This window comes from Leptonychotes weddellii, chromosome 11 (assembly GCF_054177405.1).
Source record: "Leptonychotes weddellii isolate Sample4059 chromosome 11, ASM5417740v2, whole genome shotgun sequence".
NCBI lineage: Eukaryota > Metazoa > Chordata > Mammalia > Carnivora > Phocidae > Leptonychotes > Leptonychotes weddellii.
The window spans coordinates 37,102,904-37,122,857 of NC_138379.1; the positions used below are offsets into that span (position 1 = coordinate 37,102,904).

The following is a 19,954-nucleotide window of genomic DNA, read 5'->3' on the forward strand; positions in this document are numbered from 1 at the left end:
CAGCGAAAGGGACAATACCACCCCTACCCTCGGCACGTACACTGTAGCGGTCCCGCTTTCCTCCTCCGCAAGGCCATTGCTTTGTCTGCAAAGAAAGAATCATGGAGGAAGGCGCTGCTCACTGAACCCGCAAGGGGGTCTCCCATTTCAACTTATCTAACAGGTGGTGAAATCTTCTGGGGCGGACTCTGGGCTACAAGGCAATTTCACATATGGTCCGAATGCTCAGTAAATGTCTGTGAAATTGGAATCTTTCTAACACCATCACAGCTGTGAGAGAGATAACACTTGCCCAGTTTTCGGTTAAGATGAGGAATAGATACTCTCCTATATGCTCAGCGCTGCCGCTGTGACTCCGGTTACCGTTGGCACCATTTTACTACAGGACCGCCGTGACCATGACCTCTGACTCCCGGCACCAACGATTCCTTCCCCACTACTATTACCACTTCTCCTTCACTGTCAGCAGCTCACAGTTCTTGGGCTCTGAATGCCAAGCCCTGTGTTCGTATTTGAAATGCATTAATTCCTTTAGACAGCACAAGAACCCTATCAGTTAGAGTCTGTCTCCCATTTGTAGATGAGATAATTAAGGGACAGTGACATAGCTGGAAGGGACAAAATCAGGCTCCAGACCCAGGCAGCCTGACCTCAAAGTCCACGCCCTTAAACATCTTCTACTTCCTCTCTAGATCTGTTTTGGTGCCCAAAGCTGTACGAATCCAAAGCCCAGCTCCTAACCATGGGATGTGTAAGCACTCTGGCACCCCGGGGGCAGGTCCATGAGACTGGCAGGTGTTGGAGCTGAGCCTGAGGCTGGTGTGGCTTCGGGGATCACCCTATACCTTGTGGCCAGGAACATTCCAGAACAAGGATGAGGTGAGCATGAAGGTTAGGCTGAGGAAATGACAAGGAGGGTGAAGGATCCCTGAGAGAGCAGAGACCCACAGTGAGCCTCAGATCCCTGAGTTCAAGGGGCAGCCCACACTCCCCCTTATGGCAGCAGCATCTGTACTGAAGCATTACTCCGGCCACACTCAGGACAAGCTAGCAAGTCCTCTACCTCTCAGGCCAGGAGGGACTGACAACAGAAATCGGGGCCAGATCCTTGCTCTACACCTCCATCCTCTTCTTCAGGACACACCTCGCACCAAACATTCATCCTGGGGCGGCCAGCCCTGAACCTGATGCCCCTAGAGGGGCCTCACTGAGTCAGTCCACTCCCCAAGCCCTTAAGCTCCTCATTCCCTATCAACAAATGGCCCGCGACAGGGTGAAAGCAGTGACTCATGCCAGGTCTGGAAACCCTACCCCCTTTGCTCCACTTGCAAGACTTTTGCACATCCTCCATCATCTACATGGTCACCTCCCCTGTGAAACCTTTCCCTACTTGGGACCCCATCACTTTGTACATCTTGCTCTTCGGGCAACAATCAAGCTGTTTGACTATCTTGTAGGGCTTCCTCTGCTTCTGGACTCATCTTGTTTTTCTTTGCATCCCCCACAGTGCCTGGACCAGCGCCTGCCTCAGAGTAGGAGCTCAGTAAATGTAGAAGGAGAGAGCGAAGGAAGGAGGGAAAGAAGAAAGTCAAGCGGGAGGGAAGGAAGGGAGGAGGGAAGGAAAGAAAGGGAGAAGGATGCGAAGGAAGGAAGGAAGGAAGGGAAGGGGAGAGGCTCAGGCGTTTACTACACCACTTCTGACATTTCCTGAGCCCCACCCGAATCACACAAACTTCAGTTTCCAATAGAGCACAGAGGAATCTGGTCTTGACCTTGTGTTCATTACCAGAGACTTATAAGCAGAAGGAAACCGATCTCTCAGGACTTCTAACCAAGCAGGGAGCCAAAGGAAGTCACTGGAACAAAAAAGAAAGGAGGCGGCTGGTGGAGGAAAAGGACATGGAATTTTACGTTCCAGAACTTACGTTCCAGTTCTCGTAGTTTTTACTTTGGATTTGCCTTTCGACCTCCCTGCACCTCAGCTTCCCTCTTTACTAAATGGGAATATCGTCATCTCCTTCCAGGGAGCCTTGTGAAGACGTTAAGTAAAAACCCCAACACCTGCAAGCGTTCTGCAGCTGGGAGCATGCCCTGCGGACGTCATTTCTTACTCCAATCAGAGTGTCTACACTGATTTGTGCTGCTCGGGCTTTCTTCCTGCCCACGGCACGTGGGTCACTGTGCTGCCAAGGCAGTGTGGTCTGGGAGGCCCACTAGCCTTCTCCAGCGCAGCCTCCCCCCGCCTCCCCACCGTGGCCTCAAGCGAGGAAGCCCACCCAGGATGCGTTTTGCATGGCGTCTGGCGAGCATCTCAGCTGACCGAGCCGGAGAAGGAAGGAAGGAAGGAGGAAGAGAGGCTGCAGCCGAGGCACAAGCCTCCCGTGGGGCGAGCCACTCTAGACTAGCTCTTCCCGAGCTCTGCAGAGGCCTGGCCACAGAGGAAAATGCCGGAAAAATGCCGGCTAATTTCAGACGCTCCACGTTGGTGGGCCAACAGCCCAGGGAGAATGAGCAATTATGATTTTCATCTAAGCAACATATGCTGTTTGCTGGCCTCTTTCGAACAGCTGTAGGTTAGATGCTGTTAAGATTAGTCTCCTTCTCTCCTCCATATTTCAGAATTCAAATTAAACTAAAATAACAGCACCTGCTGAACAAAAACCCCATTGGAAATGTGTCCTCGTACACAATTACTGCAGGGAGGCTGGTCACCATTGTTACCCGCCTATTCTTCCTGAATGGGAACGACAGCGAAGTTCCAGGCAGCTGCAGCCATTCAATTGTATAACTGGAGCTGGCCCTGAGCCAACCCTCAAGAACTCAAGTGGCACCAAAAGATACTATATTGATTTGCAATCGAACATAATAGGCCATCAGCTTAATTATTACTGAAGTGACAAGGTTCTGGGTATTTCATATTTATATTTCAGGGCCTGTGAAGGATGAATGTAAATCTTTTAAATGCACGGATTTGCATATCTTCAGAAGGGTTGAGTGCTCTTATTACATTCATAGCCTTTGAAAGACCAAAAGGACTGGCTATTGAACTCAGGTTGCCAGATCCCACCGGCATTTGCTTGGATGAAGAGACAAAAGGCATAAAATGGAAATTGCTTTTAGTCCAAAAAAAAAAAAAAAGGCCAAAAAAAAAAAAGCGCCCACTACTCAACTGCATCAAGCTCAGACGTCTTTGGGGTCCTTTGAAAGGAAACTGGTTATATAGGTCTTATTGGGACAGAGGCATTTGGACATTGAGAAATGAAGCCAGTAACACCTTGGATCCATGAGGCCCCCCTCTGCTCTCTGCTTCCAGGCTGTTCCTGGCTCCTACAGGTCAGTAGACTGGAGGACTGCTGAGATGTGGGCAAGGGAGAGATGGGAAGACACAGAAGTTCACTCTCCAAGTGTCCAGCCACATCGGAGACATCTGAGATCGACGATGAGAAGAGAGGGTCTCCTCATCATCCCGTCATCATCGTCAACCCTCCTTTCCATGCCCTTTCTAACGGGAAGAAATTCTAGAGCCATTCCAAATTTCTCCCTATCCCTCACTCTCTCGATCCCATGTCATTGAATTTTCTGCCTTCTAAGTCCCCCTTGATTTTTGCTCTCTGTCCACTTTCAAACCTACTAACTCTGCCTTCTGTCAGGTGTCAAGAGAAAGCATGGACCATGAGGTTTTCCTATTGCCTCATGATGCTAACCGTCTTACTGAATCTCACCTGGTCCATTCTCCATCCAGCCATCAGAAAGCCCTTCTGAGCATGCTGGGAGCATGTGGAGCTCCTACCTATGGCCCACACTGGTACCCACAGGAACCACTTCACCTCGCAGTCAGGCTTCATCCTCCCACCAGCCAAGGATTCCCTAGGCACACCCTTCCACCCTCTACACACATGGAGTTTCAGTGCTCTGTGCCTAGATGCCTTCTTGCCCTTGTCAGTGGAGGTAAGAGAAAACAATCATCTTCCGAGAGTCACTTGAAATCATCCTACCGTATCTGGGCCCTCTCGTCAGCAAACCCACTTCACTTCATTCATCTCCATGTTAGAAAAATGATCACATTATGTTTTACATACCTGCTTACATGCCTGCTGCCTCCACTCAGAGGACCTCACAGTCGGGAAATGTGCCTCTAAATCCCTTCATCCCCAGGACGTAGGTCAGGACCTGGAATATAGAACATGCTCAGCAACTGTAGGTGCTTTCGTCCCTAAGGAACATTAGGCATTCATTGCCCATCTCTTTAATGTGACCCTTGTTCCAGACACTGAACCAAAATAACCCTTGCCATATGGGAACCCAAGGCCCAAGATAAGGACACTGCTGTCAACATAGCTGTCTGTCTATGCGGATGATCAAAGGAATGGGTTAGGCATCAAGTGTTCCTAAAACACAGAGAAACAGATTTGTGGCCTAGAGTGTTCAGGAGAAAACAGAGCTAGAACTGAATCTGAAACCCTATCACTTAAGAGGTAGCAGGGCTATTTGAATTCACCTACTCTGATCTCCACATATTATTGATGAGCACGTTGAGAAACAAAAAGCTGAGGTTTACAAGTTTGTAAGAGGAGAAAAGTTAAATACATGTTCCTTTCCACTACGCATTATGGGATGAGTAGGACTTGATTAGACATGGAGTAGGGAGAATATTCCAGATGATGGCTATAGTCACACCCACCATGCTCAGTAATGTCAGTGTCCCCACCATTGCCAGTGTCTCCCTGACAGTGTGCCAGCCCCACTCCTGCCATCGTTCCCACCACCATCATCCATACTGGAGAGGCCTCTGGGTTGAGGACAAAGTGGAAAGAGAGGGAGTTTTGTTCTTGTTTCCACCATCTTTGCTGCTTTTATCCTCGCCTCTTCTCTACTCCCTATTCCTGCATCATCAAGATGTCCTTTCACATCTTGGGCTCTGGCATGGCCAAGTGTGATAACCTCCCCACCCCAGGAAGCATTTTCATTCTCTTGAACTGAGAGGCTGTTTCCAAGGAGCTAGATCAAAGAGGATTCACAAAAGAAAAAAAAAATGTTAGAAAAGAAGAGGGAGGGCATTACAAAATTTGGGAAACAGAATTCTCTCTACAAAGGTAATGGGGCAGTAAGAATTAAGATCTAATAATTCTTGAAGGCAGAGGGACTTCGAAGAGAGAGGTGACCCAATCAGGAAACCTTGAGATGTTCTTCAGGACAGAGCGGAGTCCCTCTCTGACTTTTGAGGTCCCGACTCAGAGTCTGGCCCCCCATTGTTATTTCTAACTTCTGCCTTTTGGGGGAATCCCATTTAGACTCGCTTCCTTGGCTTATGCCCTTTGTGAAGCTCCTAGCCCCTCCATCAGAATCACCCAGGAGAGCATTCCCAGGCCGGCAAAGACTCAGTCCTGGAGTCCCAGGTGACAGTATCCCTGTGCTGGCCACCCCTGCTGGCTGAGCAAGAAGGAAAGCATTATCCCTCGAGGAGAAGAGGAGCCGCGGAGGACACCTGCTCAGGCAATTCTGCGATAAAAGGAAGTGAGGATGGAAATTGGACAATTGTTACTAAGTAGCTGAGGACCCAGCTGAGTGGGATTTTCTTTAATAAGGATGACAGAAGCCAGCTTTAAAGACAGATGAAGATTTTCCAGAATCTAGGGTTTCACTGAGAAGAACAGGAGAGGAAAGTAAACTCAGGAAACACGTCTCTTCCCATCCCTTTGAAGAGGAAGGGGTGGGATGAGGTTCTTTCATACAGACTTCAGAAGTATTTCGCACGGGCCACTCTATTCCACCCCCCAGTAAAGGCATAGTCTCTGTGAGCACCTGCAAGGGAGGCAGTGATCCCTAAGACTTAGTGAGGGTTCCCTAAGAACTGACTGCGAAGGGCAAGACTCACTTCCTTCTTTCACTGCTTCCTAGGCTGACAGATTACGGAAACATAGGAGAACAAGTTTATCTGGATTACAGCGAAACATCTGACAAAGTCTTTTCATCTTCTTAGAAAAGATGGAGGCAATTAGGTGGCTTGAGCACTAGCCCGTACCTACAACTGATTGAGGGCTTACCATACGCCACGTACCGTAGTGGGATTTCCATACAGCGCACCGAATCACGTCATTGCCCTTTTACAGATGAGGAACGTGGGGCTCAGAGAGGTTTGCAAGCACAGGGCAGCAGTGCCATCCTATTCTACAGTGTGGGCGGCTACCCTCCCATACCGTGCACATTCTTCCGCTGGGGCGTGGAGAGACAGCAAAAGAAACCCTCCTAGTCACAGTCACAGACTGTTCGAACTCCACACACTCCTGTGGGCGTGCATATGTGCACACATACCCTATGAGTTACAAGAGGCTTCCACACTGCGATCCCCTATAGATAGTCTTGGCTGTTGTTTTTTTTTAAGATTTTTATTATTTATTTGACAGAGACAGAGACAGCAAGAGCAGGAACACAAGCAGGGGGAGCGGGAGAGGGAGAAGCAGGCTTCCTGCTGAGCCGGGAGCCCGATGTGGGACTCGATCCCAGGACCCTGGGATCATGACCTGAGCCGAAGGCAGTCGTTTAACCAACTGAGCCACCCAGGCGCCCCGATAGTCTTGGCTGTTTTTATCTCCTGTCTCCAACTGACGGGTAGAGCTCTTCTCACTCTACTGCTGAAGTCGGGGCAATTCATTATCTCCTATCTCAGAAATCGGTGTTGATCATCTGGGATAGCACTCGGAAGTCCAGTGGGCTAAGCAGTGTCCCAAGGGTAGGGCCATGATGGACCAGCTCTGCTGCCCAGAAAGCACTCAGGGCCAGCCCCTCCGCAGGCTGCTGTCACAGGGCACTGGCGAGGAGAGGCGGGAAGACCCTGAGGGATCTGCAGGCCAGGTCTGCGTTCAGATGCCCAGCCCAGCCCTGCCTTAGCAGTGTGACCTCAGTGGTCCCTGAACTTCTCCAAACCCCCGTGCACCTTCTGATAAGATGAGGCTGGAAATCCCCTTTGCGTACCATTGCTCCAGTGATCAGAAAGCCTAGAGCACAGAGCCGGCACTAAATGCCCATGCCTGACCAAGAGCCAGCTCCAGCGCCTTCAGCCACGTTCCCATGCTGCCACCTTCTGATGCCAAAGCCATCTCCATGGCAAGCTGCACTGCACCCTGTCAACAGCCCCCAGGGAAAAGGAGGTGGCAGAGAGTCAGCGGAGGGGTTGAGACCCTCAGCTGCTCCTGGAGAAGCAGGGCTGACAAGGCGAGGATTGTTTTTCTCCCCTGGCGTGAAGCATGTTGACTTGCTGTTGATAGTGGTGGGATGATATTAATTAAAATGCAGGCAGGTGTGAGGGCACCTCTTGGAGCTGAACTCTCTTTGGGGGGCGGGGGGGCAAGGAGGGGAAGGCATCAGGTCTCTGTTTTATAGCCATAGTGGGAAGAGTGTCCTCTTACCCCCTCCTTCCCTTCTGAGATCAGGTGCGACTTGGGTCACTGGAAGAGGCAGGTCACAGGAGCATGGGGCTCCAGCTACATCCTCCCATCCTGACAGGTGCAGGGAGGGAAGGGCCACAGCCTCTTACTGACTTTCCTTTTTGCCAAAAGGTCTGAAAAGGTTCTGCCTTTGGAGAAACTGCTTGAGGGAACACTTGCCTTCTACCACTCTCCGCCAGCTCTACCTCTGGCTCCAGGAGGAAGGGCTGGGGTGCAAAGGGCTCCCTGAGAGGCAAGAGTCTGATGAGCTAGGGCAGAGCCCACGGGGGAGAGCTGAGGTGCCAGTCTCTACAGCACAGAGGCTAGGTCCAGCGATGCGGGGGCTAGATCTTGAAGTTGGGAGACCATGTGAGCGATCAGAGCAAGGGCAGAGCAGAACAAGAATGCAGAGTGCAGAGTGGTGGCTGCACACAGCCATGGGGCGTGCCCAGCTCGGCTCCAAGGTCGCTGGGTACCTCCCTCCCTGGGTCCCTCGTACCTTGGCCAAGTGGGACTGCAGGAGGACCAGAGGAGCTTCTCTTTGATTTCCAATTCCTCCTTCTCGCCTCTTCCTACAAGAATGAGAAATGGCTCCTAGGACTCCTAGTTCTGAGGTGCTAATGTTGGAGACAGTAGAAATTATTGAGGATCTTAGTGGTCACCTGATTAAAATAGTAGAATTGAGGTTCCAACACTTACCTCGTTTCTTCAAGCTAGAGCCCTGAGCCACTCCATTTCCTTACATTTTATTTGGATAGGAGCCAGGGAAACTTCCCAAGAGTAAGTCCACCCCCCTTCCCCCATTGCCCTAGGTCTGCCAAGCACTCAGCAAAAAAAAAGAGGAAACTCTACCTGCGGAAGGAGAGCCGAGCAAATAAGGAGGCAAGCTGGAGGCCCAGGACTTGTTAGTACCTGAGTTTAACACTCTAACCAGAGAGTTTAATCTTCCAACTTCCTGGGGCATTGTTGATTTATCTGTAGAAAGGAAGGAATGAGATTAGGAAATATCCCTCCTGTCTGCCCACCTGTCTTCCCATTTTTTTCTCCCCCTCCCCCAGCTCCAGGGAGAATAGGACAATCTGCATTTTGGGTTCTTAAATATGTGTCATCATTTCTCCACCATCTGACCTGTAAATAACAACTTTAATGAGGATTGTTGGGACACATTCCCCAGGGATGGCAATGAATTATAATGTAAATTGAATGAAGCTCTCCTAGAAGCCTAAGAGCTACAATTGTTAACAAAGAGGATTATTTGGGAAGTGTTGAAGACAAGATGCAGCCTTAAAGAAATCTCTGTAGACTCAAAAGTCCTCTCTTACCTGTCCCATTTCACCTAGCAACAAACTTCATCTCGAGGGATCCAAGTTTCCAGTCACACATCAGGGGGTCCCATATCGGTGGACTATAATCAAGAATGTTATCCCAAACTATGTTTCTGGAAAGAAAGTCAATGTAAACAAACTGAATGATGTTTCCAAATTGCATTTTTTTTTTTTAAGATTTTATTTATTTATTTGACAGAGAGAGAGAGCAAGCACAAGCAGGGGGAGCAGCAGAGAGAGAGATGGAGAAGCAGACTCCCTGCGAAGCAGGGAGCCCGACGTGGGGCCCAATGTGAGGCCTGATCCCTGGCCGAAGGCAGACGCCCAAACCGACTGAGCTACCAGGTGCCCCTCCAAATAGGATTTTAAACTTGATCTTTTGTTGGGAGATCCTGCTATCTCTTTTGTTCATTTCCACCTCCCAGATCAGATTTTATCACTGTATTCTAACTAACTAATAGAATAAAACTGGACAAAACAAGGAAAGGCCTGTAATTTCTTGAACACGAAAGTTCTGAAAACAGAAAGTTTTTATTTTTTTTATTTTTTTTAAGATTTTATTTATTTATTTGAGAGAGAGAGAATGAGACACAGAGAGCACGAGAGGGAAGAGGGCAGAGGGAGAAGCAGACCCCCTGCTGAGCAGGGAGCCCGATGTGGGACTCGATCCTGGGACTCCAGGATCATGACCTGAGCCGAAAGCAGTCGCTTAACCAACTGAGCCACCCAGGCGCCCCAGAAAGTTTTTATTTTGTTTTGTTGTTGTTTTTATAGCTCCTTTGGTAGCAAAACCTAACCTGGTCCGGGAAAACCTAGTTATCTTTATTTATCCCCTTTAGAGTTAGCATCCATACATTTGTATGTGTTTAATCATGATATGCTGCCTCAGTCCCTGTAGGAAGTGTTACGTAACACATGGTATATGTCCTTTATTAACTTCCTAAAATAATTTTTTTAAAGGGATTCTGAGTATATTTGGTCCTAAAGGAGTGAGAAAAGGGATTGTGGATTTGGACTATGTTATCTTCAGAGGCAGATAAACAGTGAGTTTCAGAGCAACAATGAACAACAAAGCAAAGTATCACTTTCACTAAAGAACATCAGACTAATATGGCTTTTGGTAGATTGCAAAAGGCTTTCACTCTTGTGTTTTCAACAATTCATTTAATAAGAAAATCAGTAGCCATCCATTTCAGATGACAAGATATTCTCTCTTCCTAGAATTAAATGAGAAGAAGTGAACTTCCCTATGCATATGGTAGTTAAAATTTTGTAGTGGCTGTTGGAACAAATAAAAATACAAATATGAGTAATGGAATTGGAGACATGGTCTTGTTTTGAGTTGTCTTGGAAAACTAACAGGAAAGCTAAAAATTTGCATTCATCCTTGGCAGGAACTTTTAGAGAAAGAATCCAAGGACAGACAAAGCCAGCTGCTGAGCCATGAAGGAGAGAAGAGGTTCAGGTAAGTACACCTGAAGCTGGGTCAGGCATGTGCAGGAGCAGTCAGGTTCGGGGCTAGAGTGGTTTTCTTCTGAGACTAGAGGCATAATTTGAGCTCACTTCAGTTCTCCCATCTAGTCCCCATTACAGTTGTGCTCTCAGCTGTAATACAGTGATCCAGGATTTTGTGCATTTTACTCATTCTCCATGACCTCCCAAGAGTATACCGCATTCTTTCCACGTATACTTCACTACTCTAAAAATTAGTAAATGAAAGAAATATCATAGGCATATGCAAAGATTCACTGGTTCACATATAAGGAGATCATTTTTACAAATCAGAACTAATACTTGCCCTTTGAAATAAATACATTCTATTAATCAAGAAGGAACTTTCAAATATCTATAATCAGGGAGCCTGGGTGGCTCAGTCGGTTAAGCGTCTGACTTTTGACTTCGGCTCAGGTCATGATCTCAAGGTTGTGAGATGGAGCCCCACGTCAGGCTCTGCACTGGACATGGAGCCCGCTTGAGATTCTCTCTCTCCCTCTTCCTTTGTCTCTCCCCCTCCCGCATTCTTCACCCCTACTCTTGCATGTGCACATAAATAAAATAAAATAAAATAAAATAAAATAAAATAAAATAAAATATCTATAATCTATGCTCTCATTGAGATTTAAGAGATTATCTATCCAAAAAGCATTATCTGAGATCAGAAAAGAGTGTCTAGATGAAAAATATGGTTTTTGAACATAACAACAGCAACAACAACAACACACAGCAAATCAGTGGATAGTTGTTTAAATATTGCAGAAAATCAAGCTGTCATTGAATAGAGAAATTATCCCAGAATTCAGAAGTTAAAACAGGTGGAAATATGGAGAAAACGATGATAGAAGCAAAAGATAGAGAAACAATTGTTGAATGTTCAAACATTTTTGAAACCTAACCCCCAATGTGATGGTATAAGTGTTTATTTATATGCCAGGCCTTGTGGAGGACACTAGAGAGCCAGTCCTGTCCTCATAGCTGGTGAAGTTTGTGGGTGTGTGGGGTAGGGGAAAATCAATAGATAATTCTTACGTGTTTCATTGTGATAAATAAAAATTCAACATGCTTCAAGGGAAAAAAAACAAACAGGTAATCATTATTAGAATAAAACAGAGTGGGTAGTTTCCTAATCAACAGAAATTTAAAAAGCAACATAATAATATGTAAAAACAGCTGCCTACCTACCGTTCATAGGTAATGTTCTAAAATTAAGTTGATCTAGGGGCGTCTGGGTGGCTCAGTCGGTCAAGCGTCTGCCTTCTGCTCAGGTCATGGTCCTGGGGTCCTGGGGTCAAGTCCCATATCAGGCTCCCTGCCCAGTGGGGAGTCTGCTTCTCCCTCTCCCTCTGCCCCTCCCCCCACTCACACACTCTGTCAAATAAATAAATAAATCTTAAGGAAAAAAGACAAGTGAAGGCAGAAAAAGAGAGGGGAAAGGAAACAAAGAACACGTATAATGAACAGAAACAATTAACAAACATAGGAGACATTAATCCAACCATATCAATAATCACTTCAAATGTGAATGGTCATAAATTAAAAGACAGAGGTTGTTAGAGTAAATTTGAAAACAGGACCTAACAGTATGTTGTTTATAAGAAACCCACTTTAAATGTAAATACTCAGGTAGGTTGCAATTAAAAGGATGAAGAAAGTTATACCATGCTAACAACTGATTAAAACAAAGCTAGAGTAGCTCTATTATTTTTTTTTTAAGATTTTATTTACTTATTTGACAGAGAGAGAGCACAAGCAGGGGGAGAAGCAGGCAGAGGAGAAAGGAGAATCAGGCCCGATGCAGGGCTCGATCATAGGACCACAGGATGATGACCTGAGCCAAAGGCAGATGCTTAACCAACTGAGCCACCCAGGCACCCCTAGAGTAGCTCTATTAATTAGAGGCAAAGCAGATTTCAGAACAAGGAAAATTATCAGGGATAAGAAAAAGCATTACATAATAATAAAGGGGCCAACTCTTCAAACAGATACAACTATCCTTAACCTGTATGCACCGAACAACAGAGCATCAAAATGATGGTCTGATCATTTTGTAAACAAATGATGGAACAGCAAAAAAAAATACACTGATCTACTACTATAGTTGAAGACTTCAACACCCACCTTCTGAGAATTGCTAGATCAAGCAGGTAAAAAATCAGTAAGGATATAGTTGACCTAAAAGTGCTATTGATCAATTTGATATAGTTGACACCTAGAAAATATTCCATTCAGCAACAAACACATTCTTCTCAAGCTCATCTGAAACATTCACTAAGGTGGACCACATTTATAAGTTCTCAGATTACAATAGAACTAAACTAGAAATCAATGACCAATCAATAGCTGGAAAACTCCAGACATTTAGGGATCAAAATAACATACTTCTGAATAATATAATTCAGAATAACTTCTGAGTCAAAGAAGAGGTCTCAAGAGAAATGTAAAAAATATTCTGAACTAAATGAAAAGGAAAATTCAACTTAACAAAATGTGTGTTATGTAGTGAAAACAGTGCTTGGAGGGTGATTTATAGAATTAAATCCATATATCAGAAAATAAGAACGATCTAAAATCAATTTTCTAAGCTTCCACTTTAGGAAACAAGATAAAAAGAGCAAATTTAAGCCTAAAGCAAGAAGAAGAATAGGAATAATAACAACTGGAGGAGAGTGCAATAAATTGAAAACAGCAGAACAATAGAGAAAATCAACAAACCCAAAGATCAATAAAACTGAAAAACCTCTAGCTAGAATAACCAAGTTAAAAAGAGAGAGAGAGGACACAATTACTAATATCAAAAGTGAAAGAGAATTTATCACTACTGACACCATGGACAATAAAAAGATAATAAAGGAATACTATAAACAACTCTATGCCCACAAATCTGATAACTTATGTGAAATGGAATAATTCCTTGGAAAATGCAAACTACAAAGACTCACACAAAGAGAAATAGATCACCTGAATAAGCCTCCATCTACTAAGGAATTGAATGAATAAGTAATAAACTTCCAAAAGTGAAGGCATCAAACTCAGATTGTTTCACAGGTGGATTCTGCTAATCATTTAAGGAAGAAATGATACCAATTCTTCATAATCTCTTTGAGAAAGTAGAAGCAGACAGAGTACTTTACAACTCATTCCATGAGGCCAGCATTATCTTAATACTTAAACCAAAGACATTGTAAGAAAGAAAACAACAGACCAGTATCTCTCATAAACATAGATGCAAAACTCCTCACAAAATATTAGCAAATCAAATCCAACATTGTATACAAAGACTTATACACCATGACTAAGTGGAATTTATTCCAGGTGCAACAATGAATCATGGAACACTACATCAAAAACTAATGATGTAATGTATGGTGATTAACATAACAATAAAAAATTTTTAAAAAACTGTAGCACTGGGGGGCGCCTGGGTGGCTCAGTTGGTTAAGCGACTGCCTTCGGCTCAGGTCATGATCCTGGAGTCCCGGGATCGAGTCCCGCGTCGGGCTCCCTGCTCAGCAGGGAGTCTGCTTCTCCCTCTGACCCTCCCCCCTCTCGTGCTCTCTCTCTTTCATTCTCTCTCTCAAATAAATAAATAAAATCTTTAAAAAAAAAAAACTGTAGCATTGGTTAAAAGGACAGCGTTTGCCAAGGAGAGGGGCAAAGAGGTAAGATTGGGTAAGAGAAGCACAGGATATATTTTAGGGCAATGAAATTATTGTGTATGATACTATAATTGTGCATATCTGAACCTATGCATTTGTCAAAACCCATAGAACTTTACAGTACAAAGAGTGAATCTTAATGTATGCAAACTAAAAAATCACTTAGGAGGTTGGGGGATCCCAGGAGCAATGCAGAATGTAATAGAACAATTTGTTTTACGAATCTATGAAATGACTTCAGTGAGGGGGACAGGGAGAAAATATCCTGACCTAAGTAACTTTAGAAATAGAGTGAAGTCTGTAAGACTACAGACAAAAGAATCCATATATAGCATTGTACTCTAGTCAATAAAATTCTTATCCTTGGTGTATGGGTTAACAATTCTGGTACTATTATACATACATAGTAGAAGTGAACAATTAAGGAATGGATGGCAGGTGGTAGGGCCCAACTTTCTCAATGTTGTAGTTTACAGATAAGCAAGGGAAGGAAGCTAGAATCCTTCAAGTGATAATGGATTAGAGCTGGAGACATCAGGATGAATGCATATTTACACATAGAAGTGTATAGATATATGCAAATACATAGGTTATTATACACATATGTATTACGTTGCTGTGTCAGCTGAGAGGGCCTAGAAGCAATGACATCCAGTAGCAACAAGCATATCTATTACCCAAATCTTGGCATCTAATACCATTAGTAATGAAAGGAATCAGGGCTGTTTGGATAAATGGCTGATTCTAGGACTGAGGCAGGAAATGTACAAGATGAGCTTAGAGCATTTTGTTGTACCAGGAGAGTCTGAGAAACTATCAGAAGGAGATGTGATGATTAGGTATAATGTGGTGTCCTGGATGGGATTCTAAAACAGAATCCAGGGGCGCCTGGGTGGCTCAGTTGGTTAAGCGGCCAATTCTTGATTTCAGCTCAGGTCATAATCTCAGGGTTCCAGGACTAACCCCCACCGTCAGGCTCCACACTCAGTGTGGAGTCTGCAGGAGATTGTCTCTCCTCTCCCTCTGCCCCTCCCCCACCTCTCTAAAATAAATAAATTTAAAAAAAAAAGGACATGAGGTAAAAACTAAGGAAATGTGAATGAAGTTTGAACTTTAGTTAATAATAATGCATCAGTATTAGTTCATTAATCATAAGAAATATATCACACAAACGTAAGGTGTTACTAAAAGGGAAACTGAGTGTGGGATAAATGGGAACTCTCTGCACTATCGTAGCAATTTTTCTTAAATCTAAAACTGTTATTAAAAATAAAACTTATTAAAATAAAGCAGATAAATCATTGAGGTAGAAATTGAGACTCCTGAAGCCAGTAGTTTCTCAGGCAAGGTCTATCAAACTTTAAAGACCCAAATATTTCTGTGTTTTAAACATTTTATTTTCATACTGAAAATAGACTATTGCTAATATATTATTTTTCTCCAAAGCACTGAAAAATACAGAAAACCTCTCAATTCATTTTATGAAGCTAGCATAAACTTAGTCACAGGTATTTGACAAAAATAGTACATACATCACAAATATTTAACCATATAATCCCATGTATGACTACAGACAAAAAAAAAATCCTATAAAACATTAAGAAAATGAATGCATTGGGATTTAAAAAATAATAAATCACAGCCATTCAACACAGATTTGGTAAGTTTAAGGAATGATCGGGTAAATTCTAATTGGGAATTCAAAAATATTTGGAATAACAAAGCCAATCAATATTGACATACTAATAAATCAACAATCAAAGCCATATAATCAAATCAAGAGTCATTAAAAAGCATATGATGAAATTCAACAACCATTTCTACTTTTAAAAATTTTGCCCTAGTAAGAAAAATAAAGGTCCTTCATATGCAAAGAAACATCCTATCTGAAACCAAGAGCTGGCATCTAGCATGACAGTAGGAAAACACTAGAGTCAGTCCAGTCAAAGGATGTGACATCTATACTTACTATCATCTCTATAATTAAATATCATTCAGCAACTGAATAATCCAATCAGAAAATATTGGAAAGTACAAAGCTATATTGATACCCTCCTTATGTACATGATTTTTTACTGTGATCCAAAAATCAAATCATTAATCTTTCAGCTTAGGGATGGATTGGTGGCTGGACACTATTCGAACGAGAATCATAGATCACCAGTGGTCTTGTTCATCTCAGAAAGGAACATCAGTAATTTCGAACAGTCTTCTCATTCTCTGCTAATTCACGTAAATGATCTACAATTCACATTATTTGCTAGAATCATAGTTTCTGTGTCCAGGTACATAAATTCAGTGCATAAATATATTGGATTGGTTAATAGTGGTGCATCATATCATTTCCCCCTTGAAATGAAGAAAATTATTTCCTCTATTTTTGTAGGCATTTGAAGAGTTAACCTTATTTAATTGGCCATATATTAAATGTCAAGGGAGGGAGGGAAAGGGCAGAAGTTGAGGGCTAGGAAATGAAAGGGTTATAGTAGGGTTTCAGCTTCAGATGGTCCCAGTGCAATGACTACGACAAAACTTAAATACTCGTTTTGGAGGCCGGCAAAGAGAGGCTTGGACCACGGAGATGGACAATGAGAAAAAATGGCAACTCCAGAAGAAGAACTCTGGAAAAGTGGAGGAACTTTAAGGGTATTTCAGGAGTGTTTTACCACTTTGTTTCTCTGTTAAACAGCAATGAAAATATACGTTAGTCATCAATGATTCTGGAGTTGGATCTGTCTTTACTCAGGTTTGCTGATATGAAGACATGCTGAGCTTGCCCTCTCGAAGGGTAGCAAGTAGCAAGATTTGGGAAATAAGCAAAATAAAAAAAACATAGTAAGTATTTACTGAGAGCTTACAATTTGATGGGCACTGTTATACTGTGTGTGTGAGAGAAAGAGATAGATCCCTTACAACAACTGAATTATTTCCCCCATTTTACAAATTTGGAAACCATATCCAGATACTGAAATAATTAGCCCAAAATAATGATGACTAATAAGTAACAGAGACAGTATTTGAACCTAGACTGTCTGGCTTCAGAGTCCACAACTTCAGCCACTTTAATCTCAATTTATTGCTCTTTCTCTCTCCCATTGTTAAAATTTGGAAAATAATTTAAGAATGAAATACAGTGTGAAGTAAATCCCCCAGAATTAGAATGGAAGCTAGGGAAAGTTTAATGGTCAGCTGAGTCTGTGAAAGACAATACTTACTTTAAAAAGAGAATGATGATTTTACATTTTGTTAGAACCATATTTTTCCCCCCAAAATTCCCCTGCTCCAAAAGGGTCCCCATATTAAGATATGTGTCAAAACAATGATTCAACCAAAATAAGTCCCATAAGTATTATGAAGGAGGAAACAAAATGAATGTTACAAATGATTAAGGCTGTCTACCTAGGGAAAAAAATGGGAATCACTTTTTGAAAAACAGAATTAATAAAAGCAGTTCATAGTTTGCAGTTACCAAAGTCACTTAAAAATCATTAGTTTCCCTCTACAGCAGAAATAGCTATTTGGAAATACATCTTCAAATCAGTTTAACAAAGGCAACAAAACTGTAAAACAACAAGGACTAATCTTAATAAGAAATATGACAGCTCTATCTAAGAAATATTACAAACTTAACTTAGGGACATAAAAGATGTTAATAAATCAGGAGGCATTCCATGCTTCTGGATTAGAAGCTTCCATATTTTAAAGATGTCATTTCTCCCCAAATTAATTTATAAATTTAATGCAGTCCCAATTAAAATTTGATGAGATTTTTGTTTGGAACTTGACCAAATGATTCTAAAGTTCATTTAGAAGAATAATTGTGTTAGAATAGTCACGAAAAGACTAAGAAAAATGAGTAATGAGACTGACTCGCCCTACTGGAAATTAAATTATCACTGTGGTACGGTACCAAAGTTGTCAGACAGATCCATAAAACTAAAAGGAAAATCCAGAAGCTGAGTTAAGTATGTATAATAATTTGGTATATATTAATGATGTCAGTTTAAAATATTAGGGAAAGAATCAACTATTTATTAAATGGATTATTCCGTAAAATATGATTGGGGGCAAGTAGAAAAGCTTTGACAAAACAGGTTTGAGACTTACACCATAATTTATACTAAAGTAAATCCTGGATGTTTCAAAGTTTTGACTAGAAGAAAGAAACCATTAAAATACCAGAATATATAAATAAGTATTTATGTAATCTTGTGGTGGTGAAGGACTTAAAGTGTGTGGAATTATTGGCTGAAAGGAAGACCCTAATAATGCATTTGACCACAAAAAATCTTGTAACTTGTGAAGAACATTTAAGCCCTGATCCACTCATCCACCTAAACACCATAAAACAACATTAAAAGACAAACGATGAAAATTATTTGCAAGAGGTATTACAAACAAAGGTTTAGGTTCCTTAATCTTTCCAGGACTCATTCGAATCAGTAAGATAAAGAAGATATTCCAATAGGAAATGGCCTAAGGACAGGTCAGGAATTTGTAGAATGGATACATGTGTTTTCAGGATGAAAAAAGTGCCGAACCTCACCAGCTATCAAGGAAACACAAATTAAAATATCAGTGAGATGTCATTTCTCACCTATTAGGTTAAAAGTGATGAAAAATATTGACAGTATCCAATGCTGGCTAGGGCAGGAGTAAACAGCATTCTCATATGCTCTGGTGTAAATTCAAATTGATACAACGAACTTTCTTGAGAGCAGTTGAGCAATATATTATCAAAATTGAAAATGTTCATCCCCTTCAATGTGGAAGGCAATTTCTAGAATGTAATCTTAGGGAAATAACAGGACAAGTGTCTAAAGATACAGGTCCAAAGAGATTCATTTAAGCATTAACAGAAGAGAAAAATTAGAAAACCCTATTCATGTACAAAATAAAGTATCCATTAAATACATGACGGTATCTTCACATGATGGAATACCATGCAGCAGTTTAAAAAGATAGAGGGAGACTTATATCCATTACATATTATCATGCCCAAAAAAATAGGAAGTGAGAAAACTGCATTAAAAGCATTTTGTATAGTATGATACCATTTCTCTATCTATCGTGTGTGCAAATGCATGTGATATTCTGAGGATATCTTTCTCTTCCTCTGCGTGTGTTAAGAAAACCAGCTATTTCACTAAAATTCTGTAGAATACCGTGTCACAAGCAGTCTTAGGCGAGTTACCTTCTCTGTTCCTCGGTTTTCCCATCGGTAAAATAGCATCATCTGCCTTATAGGGTTGTTATGGGGAGCAAATGAATTAACATGTAAAGCATTTAGAATAGTACCTGGCACATCATAACCAGTTTTCAATAGGTCACTACCATCATTATTGCAATTATCATCATCATGATTTCTATCAAGACCCTCCACGGAGTCCAGGAGAGAAGAGGGGAAGAAGCATTCTCCCCAACAAAACAACACATTGAGCAGCTCTGGCATCTCTCACCCTTCAGAGCACCTAGGCTGCCATGAGGGATGGTGGGCTCTGGAGGGCACAGAGGAGCCTGTGGGCGTGGGGAGGGGCATGCAAAGCTGGGGCCACACCCAGTGAGAGCCGGCTCCCTTGTGAGTGCTGCTTAAGAGCCTCCCAGAACTCCTGGACTCACCACGTCAGAGGTAGAGGTGCTGGAGGCAGGGGGCCATGGGATGGGGCAGAATCAGTGGAGTGTCTGACACTGTTTCCGCGCCTCCATGCAGGACTATGGGCTGTATTGGATTCTAAAGTTACTGTCTAGCCAGACGATATACCGTCTAAGAGATCTGTCGGTGCAGGTAAATTAAAAGCAAATAAATATTGTGTATGTTTAAGTTTTCTACTGAGGCAACTATACGGCCTTTAATCCACGCTCCATTCATCTCAACTAATTCTGCTCTTGGAAAGTCTAAATAAAGATGCTGCTACAGGGTCTTCCACCGGAGCTGGTTAAAACTACGCAGGATTGGCATAATTAATCCCATTTCAGAATGGTCAGTTGGTGTTTTACACAGTTGCCCCTAACCGCTGCCTACGCCGAAGCCCCGTCAGGAAGCAGTGCCTTC

The 19,954-nt window shown here is 42.8% G+C and overlaps 1 long non-coding RNA gene across 1 annotated transcript; it reads right to left on the bottom strand.

The window, feature by feature from the left end:
- Window positions 1-1,821: 1,821 nt before the first annotated feature.
- On the bottom strand, window positions 1,822-7,935 carry LOC145716052 (uncharacterized). The gene is made up of 3 exons (XR_014138383.1): window positions 7,924-7,935; window positions 4,080-4,170; window positions 1,822-1,856 (listed from the first exon to the last, which is right to left on the bottom strand). It is a non-coding gene; the product is annotated as an uncharacterized LOC145716052 (long non-coding RNA).
- Window positions 7,936-19,954: the final 12,019 nt, after the last annotated feature.